Below are 16,312 nucleotides of genomic sequence, written 5' to 3' on the forward strand. Positions count from 1 at the left end.
GTGAGAGGAATGAATACTCTAGCATAGTAAGGAACAAGAAGAGAGGGGAACTTTTAAATTCTCATAATTGGAATATGTGAAAAGAATACTCAAACATGGAACAGTGGAGAATGGGTATCAGATGAAACACTCTTATCTGAAATGGAAAAATGAAGGCTTGAACATATACAATTTGGTGTGTAGAAATATACAAAATTTAGTGGAAAAAAAGTGGGTGGATGGGTGTTGAAAAAGAATATAATTCCAAGCAGAGAAAGCCGCCAGCAAAACAAACTTCCTGATCCTGAAGGATCCCACAAGGGGAGGAGGGAAGAACTAGGATCTAAGGGTGTGCCTTAAATTGCCTCTTAGGCAATGTGGGGAATGGCTAAACAAATCGTGGTACCCTAACACAATGTAATATTATGGAGTAGTAATAAATAATGAAAGATGATTTCAGAGAATCCTTGGAATTGATAAATTGATGCAGAGTAAAGTGAACACAATCTAGGTAACGATTTATACAAGGACAATAGTAAATGGAAATGTTTATGTTATATGTAAATGTAACATGTACACTCTTGCTTCTTTTCAGAGTCAGGCTTGTTTTATCCCCTTTCATGATGCCAGGGTAACCTGAGGGGTTTGTAAATATTTTCTCTATTGACATTAACTCAAGTCCCAACTGGCTGTCTTCCCTCTATTTCTCGAGGCCAGTTCCATTTAACCACTTAACTCTCAGTAGCTTTTATAAAGATATATTGATATAGCAAGAACAAATATACAACATTTCACCTTAATACTTTTGGGGTATACTTTCCCCTATACTATCTTGGTCTCTAGGGGAGTAAAACTTAGCTCAATTCCTACATAAAAATTAATCTCATCATGTTAATGTCCAGATGCAGCATGACTACCAGAGGAACCAGATATCAATGTAGTATTGACTCAGAAGTTCAAACTGAATCCAAACTTTCAGGTTCTGCAATCTTCCCTCTCCTGGTCAGAAATGCCACTCCCCGGCACCTACGATAAATGAATGAAAAGGCCTACAATTGAGGACCATTTCTTGAGTCAAATGGCCTCAGAGAGGAAAAAGGCCCTTAGATGATAGTCTCTCACTGAATACTGTGAGAGAGGAGTCACTGAGTGAAGGAAGGAGAGGCAGAGAGAAAGAGATTGAAGCAAAGTTGATGCAGCTGAAGCTGACAGGTTTTTGGAATGCTTCTGCAGCAAATTAGAGAGCCTCTCATCCACCATATGGTTAGCCAGTAGGAGCAAGTTTACAGAACATGTGCCTTATAGTCTCTTCTAGGCATTTCCCTTATATATCATCATAATCTTTAGGAAGCCATTTCCCCAGTCTTCAACATGGAGAGGTTGTGTCAACTAAGCAAATTGATAGGGTCTACACATGCATCAGACCTCCATTACATAAAGAAAAACAACTTAGAATGACTTAAGAACTTAAATAGGACTATATACCCACCCCTGCACATACTATATGTGTGCCAGGGTTACCCTTAGGGCCCTGAGGGTGAGAGTTTTAAGTTATAACCAAGTGGTTGTTGGCTAGCCCAACTTGGGTTTCTAGGTAGGGGTAGGGTGGGATAGTGGTAAACCAAACCTTCCAATGTGAGGGCATGAGAAAATCTAGAGAGAGAAATAGGGGGTGCAGAACCTATGTTGGGTGTCATGCCTGTGGCACAGACTGCCCATGGGTGGGGCACTGCCATTTCTATGCTACAATGAAAATATAAAGCAATAACCCATCACCATAATTATATTCTCCCCCAAAGTCACTATAAAATGGGGCTGCTGAATAAACATTCCCTTTTATCTTAGACTTGTACTTCTGAAGAGACTCACAAAGTCCATGTGTGCTGACCAACAAGACACGACTCTTTGATCCTTTAGGTTCAGGATGATTCTGTCAGAGAATCTTTTATGAGAAGCATTGAAGTTGTAAGAAATGCTTCCTGTGGGATTGCTAATGCTGACTCAAGAATCCAGGAACTCAAATTCAAAAGGTAGGCAACAAGGCTAAAAATAACCATCACTCAGGGTTGCTGGTTATTGATTTCTCACTTGTGCTCAGTGAAGAAGCACTGAGACAGGATGTAGACAAAGACTCAGGATCATCTAGGAAACACCTTCTTTGTATATTGTACTTAAGTGGTGGGTCATCATTACTGCTGATGGAGCAGGAGAGTGTGCAAAGAAAGAGAGAAATACTCTTCTCTAACCTTGCTAGGGAAAGCTGGCAGAATCCTAAAGTTATATGCTAATGAGAGAAAGAATTAGAGCCTTTCTACAGGCCATATTACCTAAAGAGTAGGAAATTTCTTCCTAGCTAATTATCTTTAACACAACTCCAGGGACTGAGACTAAGGAAGCAATCACGAGTTTCTTAGGCACACATGTCTGTTAGTAAGGATCCAGAAGACATGTCCTTCCAGAAATGGAGTCTCATTCATGCCCAGGTCTATGGGAAATGCCTCAGCCCAGCCTTGCAACTCTAAGAAGGGTTCACTGGGTGCTGCAACTAATAGACAATAAAAGTTTTCATTACTTTATAGATCACATGATTAACAAGATGTAGGACTAGATAATTTTTTTTGGATCCTGACCTTTCAAAGCTCTCCCAGATAAGAATTATATACAAGAGGTTAGTTAATTGCAACTATTTCCATAGGTTAAGACTCCAAAAACTCTAAGGAAGTAAGAACTTGATAAATTTATAGCAGAAAAGGCCCAAAAATTCCGCAGCTACTGTTGTAGTCTTTGCTAGTACCTCTTATGATCCTGACCTCATCCTACCATTCTGTTACAACAAAGTAAGAAAACACAATTCTGTGCACACACCTTTCCCATCCCTCTTTGTGCTGAGAAATTGGAAACTTTATCTATCTAGGGCAGCATCACATACAGGACACAGCATCAATGCTTAGTCAGAATCCTGTCCTTCCAGAAATCACTTTGATCGGAGGCTGCTACCAGTGAAACCTGAGTTCCCCAACATGGGAGGAGTCTGAGAAAGCTTTAAAGTCCAGTCCTTAGGGGATCCACTACCAAAGGAGAACAAGTCAGAAAGCGAGCAACAGGGGAACATAAGGGGTAAAAAAAGACTGCGATAACCAAAGTTCTCAGGAAGAAGAAAACGCAGTCAAAAACCTTGAACCGAAAGCGGTATCACCAACAAGAAAGATATTAACAAAAGAAGGAAAGATGGACCACCCACAAGAAATTTAAGTAAATCCAAATATCTCTGAATAAATATTATAAAACAAAGAAAAAGGATTGAACACAAATAGATGAAGGACCCTTTTTCTTTCTTTCTTTCTTTCTTTCTTTCTTTCTTTCTTTCTTTCTTTCTTTCTTTCTTTCTTTCTTTCTTTCTTTCTTTCTTTCTTTCTTTCTTTCTTTCTTTCTTTCTTTCTTTCTTTCTTTCTGCTTTTTGGAAGGGGGAGGGCAGGGTAATTGGGGTTAAGTGACTTGCTAGTAAGTGTTAAGTGTCTGAGGCTGAATTTGAACTCAGGTCCTCCTGACTCCAGGGGCTGTGCTCTACTCACTGCATCGCCTAGCTGCTCCTATTGAGAGGGGAGACTCCTTTTCACCTATAATAAACCTTTTTTTTGGTTTTCCAAGGGGGGAGGCAGGGCAATTGGGGTTAAGTGACTTGCCTGAAGTCACAAGGCTAGTAAGTGTTAAGTGTCTGAGGCCGAATTTGAACTCAGGTCCTCCTGACTCCAGGGCCAGTGCTCTATTTACTGTTCCACCTAGCCACCCCCAACCCTGTGGATTTTCAAGAGAACATGAAACCATAGAAGGATGTTCCCAAATGGTTTGAGGGAGAAATAAGAATCAGTAAAATAGAATTTGTGAACTGCATAGCAGAAATGATTGGCCAAATAGAAAAACTTGAACCCAAAAAGGCAAGTTGACCAAAGAAATGAAAGGGACAACAATAGATTAGAAATGCAAATTCACAGAAATGAAGGAAAATCTGCAAGAAAAAAAGCAAAAATTTAAAGAAAATAAGATATCTATACAAGCAAAACATCATGAAGACAGAATTCATAGTGACACTTTTAAAGATCATAACTCTCCTAGAAGAACATGACAAGTCAAAGAATTTGAACACCATTGCAAGAAATAGTCCAAGAAAACTTCTCACCAAGATACATAGTGGATAAATTGAAAAATTCCAATGAAAAACAACAAATTCTACAAAGGACCAGGAGAAAGATCTACAAATTATAAAGAGAAGTTAATTTGAATAGTGCATGGTATCCTGCACCTACCAGACACAATAGAAAAGAATAGAAAAAAGAATAATGTGTTCTGAAGATGCAATTTAGGGTGGCACCTAATCCAAGCTCAAGCCTAATCATCAATGATAAAAGATATAAGCTCAATAAAATAAAGGCATTGGAAGTATTCACACACATATGACATGAATATATTATTTGCTTTGCAAAAGCCCTGGGCAACACAAACACAAGAAAGATAAACTAATACAGAAAACAAGAAAAGCACAGATAATGCAATAAAACGATTGAAACTTCCCTACCTGGAGGAAGCCAGGGAATTCAGGAGGTAGAAATGAAGAGGGAGACCATTACAGACATGGGCAACAGCCAGATAAAATTCCTAGAGTCTAGAGTTGGATAGTCTTGCTCATGAAACAACAAGGAAATCAAAACACTGGAAAGTTGGGAGGCAGGGGAGTAGATTATAAAGAACCTTGAATGTCAAAGAAAGGATTTTACATTTCATCCTGGAGGAGTAAGAAGCTATTGGAGATTATTGAATGTGGGGATGACATGGAAGACCAGAATAGAATTTTAGAAACACTAAATATGATAGCCTTCTGGAGAATATTCAATGGGAATGGAGTATATATATTCTCACCTGTGTATGGCACCTTTGCAAAAATTGACTAAGTAATGGGGCATAAAAATCTCACAAACAAATGAAGAAAAGCAGAAAAATTTAACCAAGCATAAAGAAATAAAGATTACATTTAATAAAGGACCTTTGAAGAAAAGATTAAAAATTAAATATAAACTAAATAACTTAATCCTTAAGAATGGGTGGCTCACCTATATATTTCCAATGAAATTCAACAGCAAGAAGTATAAAGAGAAACCCCATTTAAAGTTACTGTAGACATTATAAAATATTTGGGAATTTACCTGCCAAAACAAACCCAGGACCTGTATGATCATAACTACAAAATACTTTTCACACAAATAAAGTCAGATCTAACTAATTGGAAAAATATCAATTGCTCTTGGCTGGGTCGAGCTAATATAATAAAAATGACAATTTTACCTAAATTAAATTATATATTTAGTGCCATACCAATTAATTTACCAAAAAACTACTTTATAGAGTTAGAAAAAATAGTAACAAAATTCATCTGGAAGAATAAACGGTCCAGAATATCAAGGGAATTAATGAAAAAAAATGCTAGGGAAGGTGGACTAGCTTTACCAGATTTCAATCTGTACTATAAAGCAGCAGTCATCAAAACTACCTGGTACTGGCTTAGAAATAGAGAAGTGGATCAATGGAATAGATTAGGCACACGAGATTCAGAAGTCAACGACTACAGTAATGTATTGTTTGATAAACCCCCAGACCCTGGTTTTTGGGATAAGAACTCACTATTTGACAAAAACTGCTGGGAAAACTGGAATATAGTATGGCAGAAACTGGACATAGACCATTATCTAACACCATATACCAAAATCAAGTCTAAATGGGTTCATGATCTAGGTATAAAGGTTGATACTGTAAGCAGTCTCCTAAAACAAGGAATAGTTTACCTATCAGACTTGTGGAGAGGGAATGACTTTATGACGAAACAGGAATTAGAAAACATTATAAAATGTAAAATGGATAATTTTGACTACATGAAATTGAAAAGTTTCTGTACAAATAAAGCCAATGTAACCAAGATTAAGAGGGAGGTGGGAAATTGGGAAAGAATCTTTACAACCTATGTCTCTGACAAAGGACTCATCTCTAAAATATACAGAGAATTGAGTCAAATTTATAAGAATACAAGTCATTCCCCAATTGATAAATGGTCAAAGGATATGAACAGGCAGTTTTCAGAGAAAGAAATTAAAGCTATCTATAAGCACATGAAGAAATGCTCTAATTCACTATTGATTAGAGAAATGCAAATCAAAACAACTCTGAGGTACCACATCTCACCAGTTAGATTGGCTAAGATGACAAAACAGGAAAATGACAAATGCTGGAGTGGGCAAACTGGAACACTAATGCATTGTTGGTGGAGTTGTGAACTGATCCAGCCTTTCTGGAGAGCAATCTGGAATTATGCCCAAAGGGCTATAAATACTTTCATACCCTTTGATCCAGCAATACCACTCCTAGGGTTATATCCCAAAGAGATCATAGAAATGGGAGAAAGACCCATATGTACAAAAATGTTTATAGCAGCTCTTTTTGTTGTGGCAAAGAATTGGAAATTAAGGGGGTGCCCATCAATTGGGGAATGGCTGAACAAGTTGTGGTATATGCATGTTATGGAATACTATTGCGCTATAAGAAACGGGGAGCAGGCGGTCTTCATATTTACCTGAAGAGGCTTAAAAGAACTGATGCTGAGTGAGAAGAGTAGAACCAGGAGGAATTTGTACACAATTACAGACACAATGTATGTGTGATGACCAACTTTGATAGACTGGACTCTTCTCAACAATGCAGGGATATAAGTCAATCCCAAAGACGCATGATGGAGAGAAAAATGTGCATCCAGAGAAAGAACTAGAAAGAACTAAATTTATATCCAGGTGGAAGCAAAATACCTGATCTTTTTTGTTCTCTTATTTGATTTTATGTCCTCTTTACCATTTTTCATTCCAGCTGGTACAATCCATCCTTATAACCTGACCATTGTATAATGTGAAAGTATTTACAGATCCTATACTTGATAATAAGATGCCATGGGGGGGGAGGGGAGGGAGGGGGACAAAATGTGAAATTCAAGGAATTGTGGAATTGAATCCTGTAAACTAAAAGGAAACAAATTAATAAATTAAAGTTTAATTAAAAAAAAAAAGAATGGGTGGCTCATACTAGGTCTATTTCCCAAAGAGATTTTTAAGAAGGAAAGGAAAAGGATCTATAAGAACAAAAATATTTATAGTGTCTCTTTTAGTGGTGGCAAAGAATTTGAAGTTGAGGGGAACCATCAACTGGGGCAATGGCTGAACAAGTTGTTGTAAATGATTGCATGGAATATTCTTGTGCTATAAAATGACAAGCAGGATGCTCTCAGAAAAACCTGGAAAGATTTACACGAACTGATGCAAAGTGAAATGAGCAGAACCAGGAGAACACTGTGTATAGTAATAGCAAGATTGTATAATGATCAACTGTGAATGACTTAGCTATTCTCAGTAATACAATGATCTAAGACTGTTCTGAAGGATTTATGATGAAAAATGCTATCTCCCTCCAGAGAAAGAACTGATGGAGTCTGAATGTAGATTAAAGTGTACTTTTTCTTTACTTTCTTTCTTTTTCTTTTTTTTTTTGTCTTCATTTTCTTTTATAATATGATTAACATGGAAATATGTTTTGCATATGTGCAACCTAAATCAAATTGCTAGATTTTTCAATGGTGGGGAAGGGGGAAAGGGAAGGGAAGGGGAAAATTTTTTAAAATAAAAAAATGAATGATAAAATTGTTTTTACATGTAATTGGGGGAAAATGAAATATTAAATTTAAAAAAGGAAAAAAGAATGGGTAAATCAGAGAGCAATTCATAGAAATAACAGAAATTTCATTAAAAATAATGACAACAATGAGATAACATCAAAACTTTTGAGATGCAGCCAAAGCAGTATTTAGGGAAAAATTTATATCTCTAAATATTTTGATCAATAAAAGAAAGAAAGAGTATATTTAATACATTGGGCATGCAATTAAAAAAACCCTAGAAAACCAATAAATGAAAGGGAACCACTAGAGATTATTAAACAGGAGAATGACATGGATCAGTCTGTACTTTAGGACATCACTTAGGTAGCTGAATAGAAGATGACAGGAGTGAAGAGAGATTTGAGGTAACCAGGTTATTACAATAGTCCAGATGTGAATTGATGAGAGTCTGCATCAGGGTAGGGGTAGTATCAGGGAAGAAAAGGGGGCATGTTTGAGAAATGTTGCAAAGGTGAAATTAGTAGCTCTTGGCAACTGACTGGACAGCATGGAAGGTGAGAGATAGTGAGGAATCCAGGATGACCCCTAGGTTTCAAGTGTTGGGGACTGGTAGGATGGTATTACCCTTGGTAGTATTAGGGAAATAATTTGGTATCATGGGTATTTGTGTAGGTGTCACATACTCCAACTAAACCCTGAACTCTAAAGGGCAGACACTGAATTTTAATTAATTTTAATACTACATTATATTAATAAAATAAAGCACTTTCTTAATGATAACTTTGAGACATTCTCTTAACCTGGTATAATGGTGGGGGAATTTAAGATCTTCCCTGCTCCTTAATGGGCTTCATGTGAAGCCCAACAACTGAAGCTTGATTGGGGGGAGGCTTGTTTTTCAGGAAGGCTCACACTTTTTGTTACTCTGTAATTAGGCAGTGGGTCATAAAGGTTGTGATGTCCTCTGACCCTGAAGAAGGGTATATATACTCTCAGGTGAGGTTTTGCTTTGGGTCTCACTTATGGGAAGAGTTGTGTGATTTGACCAGATGAGACTCTGGGTAGCTGTTCAGTCCCCTGGCTTTGAAACCCCAGATATTGTTGCTTCTCTATCTGGTAACTAACTATGTATATATGTATGTATGTAATGGTCAGACAGTTAGAAGCCCTGTCTGTTGGTCTATTGAATTGTGTTATTTTCTCTGTCTGTATTTTTTGTCTGCTTATAATTTCTGTTTGTTTTTTTCTGAAGTTCAAGGTGCTGACTTTTTTCTCTGAACTCAGTGAATGATTATGTGTGTGTGTATTTGAATAAAGTAAGATTGTTAACTCCTTTTGAGTTGCTTTCCTTTAGAAAAGCAGATCAAAGAACCTGTGCTAGCAATCATCCTGGGTATGCTAGGGTGCTTGCTGTTACACCTGGCACCTCCCATAGCACCAGTGATCTACACAGCAAATTCTTCCTAAGTGGTGGTGGTAGAATTTGTATTATGAAAGCAAATAGAAAAATGATTGAATGAAAGTATAAAGAATGGTTGAAGTCAAAATTGATGGTGATTATTATTGGATTTCACTTTGAAGCACAACAATAGGCATAATGAAATTTGGAAATAAAAACTAAGTAGTTTTCCCAGTAGTTCTTGGGGAACCAGGTCAGAATTTCTTGATCAGAAAATAAATAGGAAATAGGTTTCTTGGTCAAGAAACTGAAAATCTGAGGGGCATGGTTGGTGTTTTCATCACTTCCTGCTCATCAAGAGCAAGGACTTCAGAAGAGGAATGCAGCTTTGGGAAGTGAACAGTTGGTTAATAAAAGATGTATGAGAACAAGATTTAGAATTCTAGAATACAACTGAAAATACAGAAATGGCAGATTTCTCACGAAGAATGGAATGGACCTAGCAAAGGCTGGTAGAAATTCTTTGCCTGAAGTCTTGTACTCAGGTTTACTGAAAAGGAAGGAGAGTGGAGAGAAAATAGCCTCTCTCTCTCTCTCTCTCTCTCTGTATATGTATATATACATATGTATGTACATATGTGTATACACATCTCCAAGTTCGACAGCCATAAAAAGTAACTACAATATAGGAAGAATAGCTTTAGAGAAAACAGAACTTAACATGGTAAAAAAAAAAAATCCAAGGAAAGATATTACAATAAAACCTGTGGCCTCAAATGTCCATAAACAAATGGACACATTTCAAGTAATATGCAGGGTGAATGAGAGATCCTGATAAAAGGATGCTCTTAAGGGTGTCAGTATTCTGTTAGCTTATGTTCAGTGTTGGCATGAAATGAGGCATTAATGGGTCACAGCTAAGGTTTTCTTAACCCTAATATAGTAGAGTTATATAACAAGGAGTACTTTGCTCTCTTCATTTCCATATGGAAATATTGTCTTTTTTAAACTGGCTGGGTGTGGTGATTCAGTCTTTAGATATCCACCAAGTCAGAGTCAGAAGGGCACCCAACCACATGTAGGTGGGACTTTTTATTCCTCCAGGTGATCAAGAAGGCAGTCAAATGAGCCAGAGGCCACTAGGAAGTAGTTTTCAGGGAATGCACAGCTTGAATCAAGCTCCACCTCCAGGCCAATCAGATCAAGACCTGTAACTTTTTAGGGAAATTCTATCCTAACCTATGGCAGGGTGTGTGTGTATGTTGGGTGGGGGAAACTCTGCTAGCTATCGGTCCTATCACAAATGTACTTTTAAAAAATTTTATTTTTAATTTATGGAATAACACAAGCATTTCCATAACACAGAAAAATAAAACAGATAATTGCACATGAAATCACAAATCTACTATGTTCAACTCACTTCAAATATAGAACAAAATTGTCACGTAAATTTCTTTTTTTCTCCCCCTTCCCCCTGCCCTAGAGACAGCTACCATTAGACCCAAACAGGGGTGTGTGTGTGTAGAAATACACATTTCTACACACACACATACATATATGTAAAATTATTCTATACATACTTCTACTTATCAGTATTTAAGAACTTTGGAATTGATTGTGTGACATGTAATATTACTGGCACAGGACTGCCCAGCATGGTGTGCCCTCATCAGAGAAGATGCTGTGCTTTATGAGCAAAACAGAATTGAAGGAGCTCAAAAGAAACACGTGATGCATAAATTTAGAGAATCCACCCCAAAATGTTCACATGGATTGTTAGCGCCTGACCTGCGGGAGAGCATTCCAAGCTCATACTGGACACACTGTAACTTGACTCTAGCATAGTGATGTCATCTTGGCCCTCTGAGAATGAAGGACAACAACCAAGCTATTTTTAACAATGTGGTCATTGCAGAGACTTAGTGGGATAGGACTTCTGACCTGATTGGATTTTGGCTCCAGAAGAATATATTTTATTCAAGAGGAACAGAATAGGTAAAAGAGATGTGTGTGGGAGCAGTATTTTTATGATGTTAAGAAGATACACAGTTATCCCTTCCAAATCTCAGAGGTTAGGGGTGTGGCATCCCTGCAATCTGGAAAATCCTTCTAAAATTTTTGGCCCTCTCTTCCTACCAGAAAAGAAGTCTGAATTGTTTTTCTTTTATGGGGTGTTTACAATGCCTTAAGGTAAACTTTGGGTTGATATTATACAATACTATATGTATATTTTATGCATTTCTGAGTTCCTAAACTTTTTCTGTGTCGTCTTCTGGCTTTCATGAAGCTCCTGCAAAATTCCCCCCCAGATTCCCATTTAATTTCTTATGCTACCTGGTGATATATCGAACATGTGAGGGGGAAAGTCACCATGTGGAAGGGATAACTGTACTTGTAGAAGTGTAGTATAAGAGAGGACTGGCCAGTGAAGGCCTAGTCCCTAGAGCATGGGCAATATGCTGGTTTCAGTCCCCGTGGAGGCTTGTGAGACTGTTTCTGGGCATGCATAGTAGAGTGACTTTTTCCTTCAGGGTCAGAATTGCAGTCTGGCAGATATCCTCTGATTATTTCTTGTAGGCTTGCTAAGCCAGAACCACGAAATTCTAAAAAAGTTTCATCATTTACAGACTGCTCACTCTCTTTTCCTTAATGGCTTTCAAAAAGGAAAAATTCTGTAAGCCTATGGGGAGGAGCAGCAGCTTTGACTGACTTATCTCCTCCCCACACAGAGAGCTGTGTTTCCTCCTCATCTTTCTCCAGATCTTGGGTGACTCCTCATTTACCTAGCATAGCAAGGAGTCAGTTTAGTTAAGGAAGGAAACAACTCCCAGAAGTGAACTTTGTGGGAAGTCCATATAGAAATAAAGGAACCAGCAAGGTTAGGAAACATTCCCTCCCACTCCAGGTTGGAGGGGAGGACGTTTTATAATTCAAGTTGGATTTCACTCTCCACAGACTGGCCTGAGTCAGGTCTGGCTTACAATATTTTGTTGTAGAAAACAGGATTGTATTTATCAGAAGATCTACTGTGGAGTGCAAAGATTTAATATCACCTGCTATATGAACTAAATTCCATTAGATATTTTCTGAAGGGGAGAAGAAAAGACTGGGATTACTGATTTTCCATTTTTATTTTTTATCACTCCTTGGGTGTGTGGGGGTGTCCATTAAAATATTTTATTCTATGTCTTTTGTTTTTGCTGTTTTTTAAGTTTAGCTTTCCCTCCCCCTCTTTCTTCCCCTCTTTGACCCTAAAGCCTTGCACATAGCACAATAGAGTGAAACACCAGAAATCTGAATATTTGGGTCCTAATCTGGCCTCTAATTAGAGTGGGGCTTAAGTAAACAAGCCCCTTTACCTATGGATCTTGGTTTCCTCCTTTGTGAAATGTTAAGATTAGATGATCTCTCAACTCCCTTCCAGCCTTCAAATGTCTATATTTTGAGATGACTGCCTTTGGATCTAGTGTTTCGTGTCCTAAGCCATTTATACAAATAGCTTTGCCAGCATACTCCTTTATATGGAGAGATGAACATCTTATACGAAATAAAAAAAAAATAAATGAATCCAGACTTGGCTATTTCCATTTACTTCATTATCTTGCAGTTTGAGTTACAGAGAACTAATAAATGGTGTCTGATACCAGTAATTTTGCTTCTTGTTCTTAAGGTTGTCCTCTGACCATGTCATGCTCTTTAAATTCAGAGGTGGAGATTGAGGGTAGGGAGGAAGGAGGACAAGAAATTATCTTGGCTTGACTTTATCCTTCCCAAGAAAGACAAGAAGTTGACTCTGGCAACAGGCCAATCTTGATTGCCTCAGGTCAGCCTGGGCTGTAACTTCTGTAGAACAGGTTTTTGTGTAGAAATAGAAGTCCCACTAAACTAGTAAACTTGTACCTCAACCTCACTGCCCCACCCAGAATCTGGGGCATAGGTGCTTCTTGTGTGTGTGTGTGTGTGTGTGTGTGTGTGTGTGTGTGTGTGTACCCGTATGCACATGCTTCGATGTGGAGGTAGGGGAGAGACCAAAGCCAAACCAACATTTATGGAAGCAGATAATAATGGGAGTTACTTATGATGCTAATCAGGCTTCAATATGCAAACCAAATATTTCTTCCATATGTTTCCTTTTGTCCTCTGACACCATCATTGCCCTGGAATATTGTAATAGCCTGCCATTTAGTCTCCCTGTTTCAAGTTTCTTCCCTGCTTCAATCCATCGTCTGCTCAGCTATATCAGCCATCCTGTAAGTGCATGTCACAATCCCCTGCCCCTCCTTCCACCCATTCATAGACTCCCACAGCTCCCTTCCTATTACCTCTAGGATCCAACATGAAATCTTTCATTTGGCATTTTAAATGGATTATAACCAGGCCCCTTCCTACCTTTATAATCTTCTTACATTTTACTTCCCTCTACATTCTCTGCAATCCAGTGACACAGGCCTCCATTCTATTCCTTTTACATGACATTCCATCTTCTGACTCCAAACATATTCCCTGGCTTTCCTTCATGCCCAGAACTCTCTCACTTTTCATTTCTGCCTCCTGGCTTCCCTTAAGTCTCAGGTAAAATCCTGCCTTCTGCCATTTTCCCTTCCTCCTTAATTTTAGTTCCTTCCCTTAACAGGCTTACACAGTCTGTGGCCCACCAAAGGGTTTCCTCTACATTTCTTCTTCATTTTTTGTGGGCTGCCTGAAGTCCTTTGGTGGGCCACAGGTTGTGCAGGCCTGCCAAAGAGACTATGCCCAATTTATCTGTGTAAGTGTAAATTGTTTGTATGTTGTCTTCTCCCACCCCTCAATCAGCCTATGAGCTCCTTGAGAACAGAGACTAATTTTTGACATGTCTGATTATGTCTTTGTATTTCAACATTTAGCACAATGCTTAGCACATATTAGGCAATTAATAAATGTTAATTGACTAACATATTCTTGTCTAGATGAATTAAAAGGCCTTCTAATTTCTTGTTTTCTCTGACCATAGCTAATCTGAGACCAAGCCTTCTTTCTCTTCAGATTCATTCTCATATAACATACAAACTAGATAGGACAGTGTTTAATTAGGGCAGAAGCATTTTCCTGACCTAAACCATAGCCCCCAGATAACTCTTAACCTTTAAATTAATTAGATTACTATTTTCCTTATGTTACTTTGGTCACACTAGATCCTTCCTTTCTTTGAGTGACCATGTCATGAATCAAACCACACAGAACTGAAAATTAGAAGAGCTCCTACCTCAAACTTTGTACCATTTTCATAAAAGGAAGGAAGGAAGGAAGGAAGGAAGGAAGGAAGGAAGGAAGGAAGGAAGGAAGGAAGGAAGGAAGGAAGGAAAGAAGGAAGGAAGGAAGGAAGGAAGGAAGGAAGGAAGGAAGGAAGAAAGAAAAAGAAATCATGGCTTTGGGCCCAAGGCAAATCTACAGCTTCATTTATTTCAATGACTCACATCATGGTCCATGATTCAGGTATCTAGCCAAAATGGCTGCTAGAACAGTGGCAGACCAAATACTTATTTTTAAAAAAAAACGCTAAAATGCTCACAAGACTAAATAGTGATCAAGAAATTCAATGATAAACTCCAATAAGTCATTTCTTCTACCTACAAACTACACAAAAAGGCATCCAGAAGCCCAAGGACAATTGGAAAGGGAGTTGTCAGCAAAGCTAGTCCCAGTGCAGAGTAACCTCTGTGCCTGACGAAACCAGGAATACATCGAGCCATTGAGTGTGCCAGAGGTGGGAGGAATGGAGGACTCCACTTAAGAAAGCCTAGGGTTAAAATACATAGCAGGGACCTTGGAAACCCCAGGGAGTGATAGCAGTGTGGTGCTATTGCTCTCAGTCCACCATGACCCAAACCCAGGGGCTTTGAAGTCCTTGTCACTGTCCTGAGATGCTAGCAAAAGCCCTAAAGATCCGCCTGAAGTGCTGCTTTTGCCATGACGCTTTCCCCATTTAGAAGAGGCCTCTCCACCCTCACATTCTTCATAGCCTAATGCCCTGAACGCTCCTTTGTTCTCATCACAGTCTCCTTTGTATGATAGAGATTTTTGTGTTTGTCATCTACCTCACCCTCCTCCCACTGGAGTGTAAGGTACTAGATAAACAGGATCTGTGTCATGCCTTTGTATCTCTGTGGACAGGACCTTGTGCAGACAGCAGGCATTCAGTTAATATTTATTGAATTAAATATTAGAGCTTAAAGTCCCTTGAGCTTTTTTTCCCCATTTTTCTCTTTGTATTCCCAGTTCCGAGCACAGAGCCTGACACACAGTAATAATTGCTTATTAAGTGATTTGTTGGCAGGTCTGGAGCATGACATATTCCCTCAAAGGGTAAGCCTGGAGAGAGGGCATTACAGTAGGCAGATTTTGGTAGCACCAGATATCAACAAATGAAATATGAGAAGATACTGGAGCCTTGGGGATCAGGATGTGTCTCTTGGAGGTGGAACAGAACAGGGGCGAAAGGGAAACAAGAGCCCTGAAAAGAAAGTTGTTTGCTACAAAATTTTGCCAGGGCTGTCCTGTAGTCATTTCAAGATCCTCGTGTCTGAAGCCAGACTCAACCACAGAACTAAGCCTAAATGGTCACTGCCTCACTGACCACGTCCTCAACATGACCCTGTGTAAAACCGCATAGAACATCTAGGGGGAGCCATCGTGCTTAGAGCGCTGGGCCTGGAGTCAGGAAGACTCAGATTCCTAAGTTCAAATCCAGCCTCAGACACTTCTTAGCTGTACAGCCTTGAGCAAGTCACTCAACCCTGCTTGCTTCAGTTTCCTTATCTGTAAAATGAGCTGGAGAAGGAAATGGCAAACCACTCCAGTAGCTTTGCCAAGAAAATCCCAATGAGGTCATGAAGAGTGGAACATGATTAAAAAACTATTGAACAACACTAGTGATGGCATAAGTGGGTTTTTATCTGTGTCAAAAGGAGCTGACACTGCATTTTTGAGGCTAGTAGCCATAGAACATTAAAGAGAGTCTTTGATGACTTTGATTGAGAAAAGGCCATTAGATCTGGCAATTAAGAGATCACTGATAACTTTGGAGAGCTCACATGGTACACTACACATTAACCTTGGCAAGTAATAAGGACACCCTATCCTCAGAGGTAAGAGGAACAGAGACTATAAGATATCAGGCACTTAATACATATTTGTTGAATTGAATTGAAGGAAATTGCAGGGTCTGAAAACTGATTGGATGTGGAGGGTGA

This window comes from Petaurus breviceps, unplaced genomic scaffold (assembly GCF_028583685.1).
Source record: "Petaurus breviceps papuanus isolate PSGF00001 unplaced genomic scaffold, PetGlider_PUasm1.0 216, whole genome shotgun sequence".
NCBI lineage: Eukaryota > Metazoa > Chordata > Mammalia > Diprotodontia > Petauridae > Petaurus > Petaurus breviceps.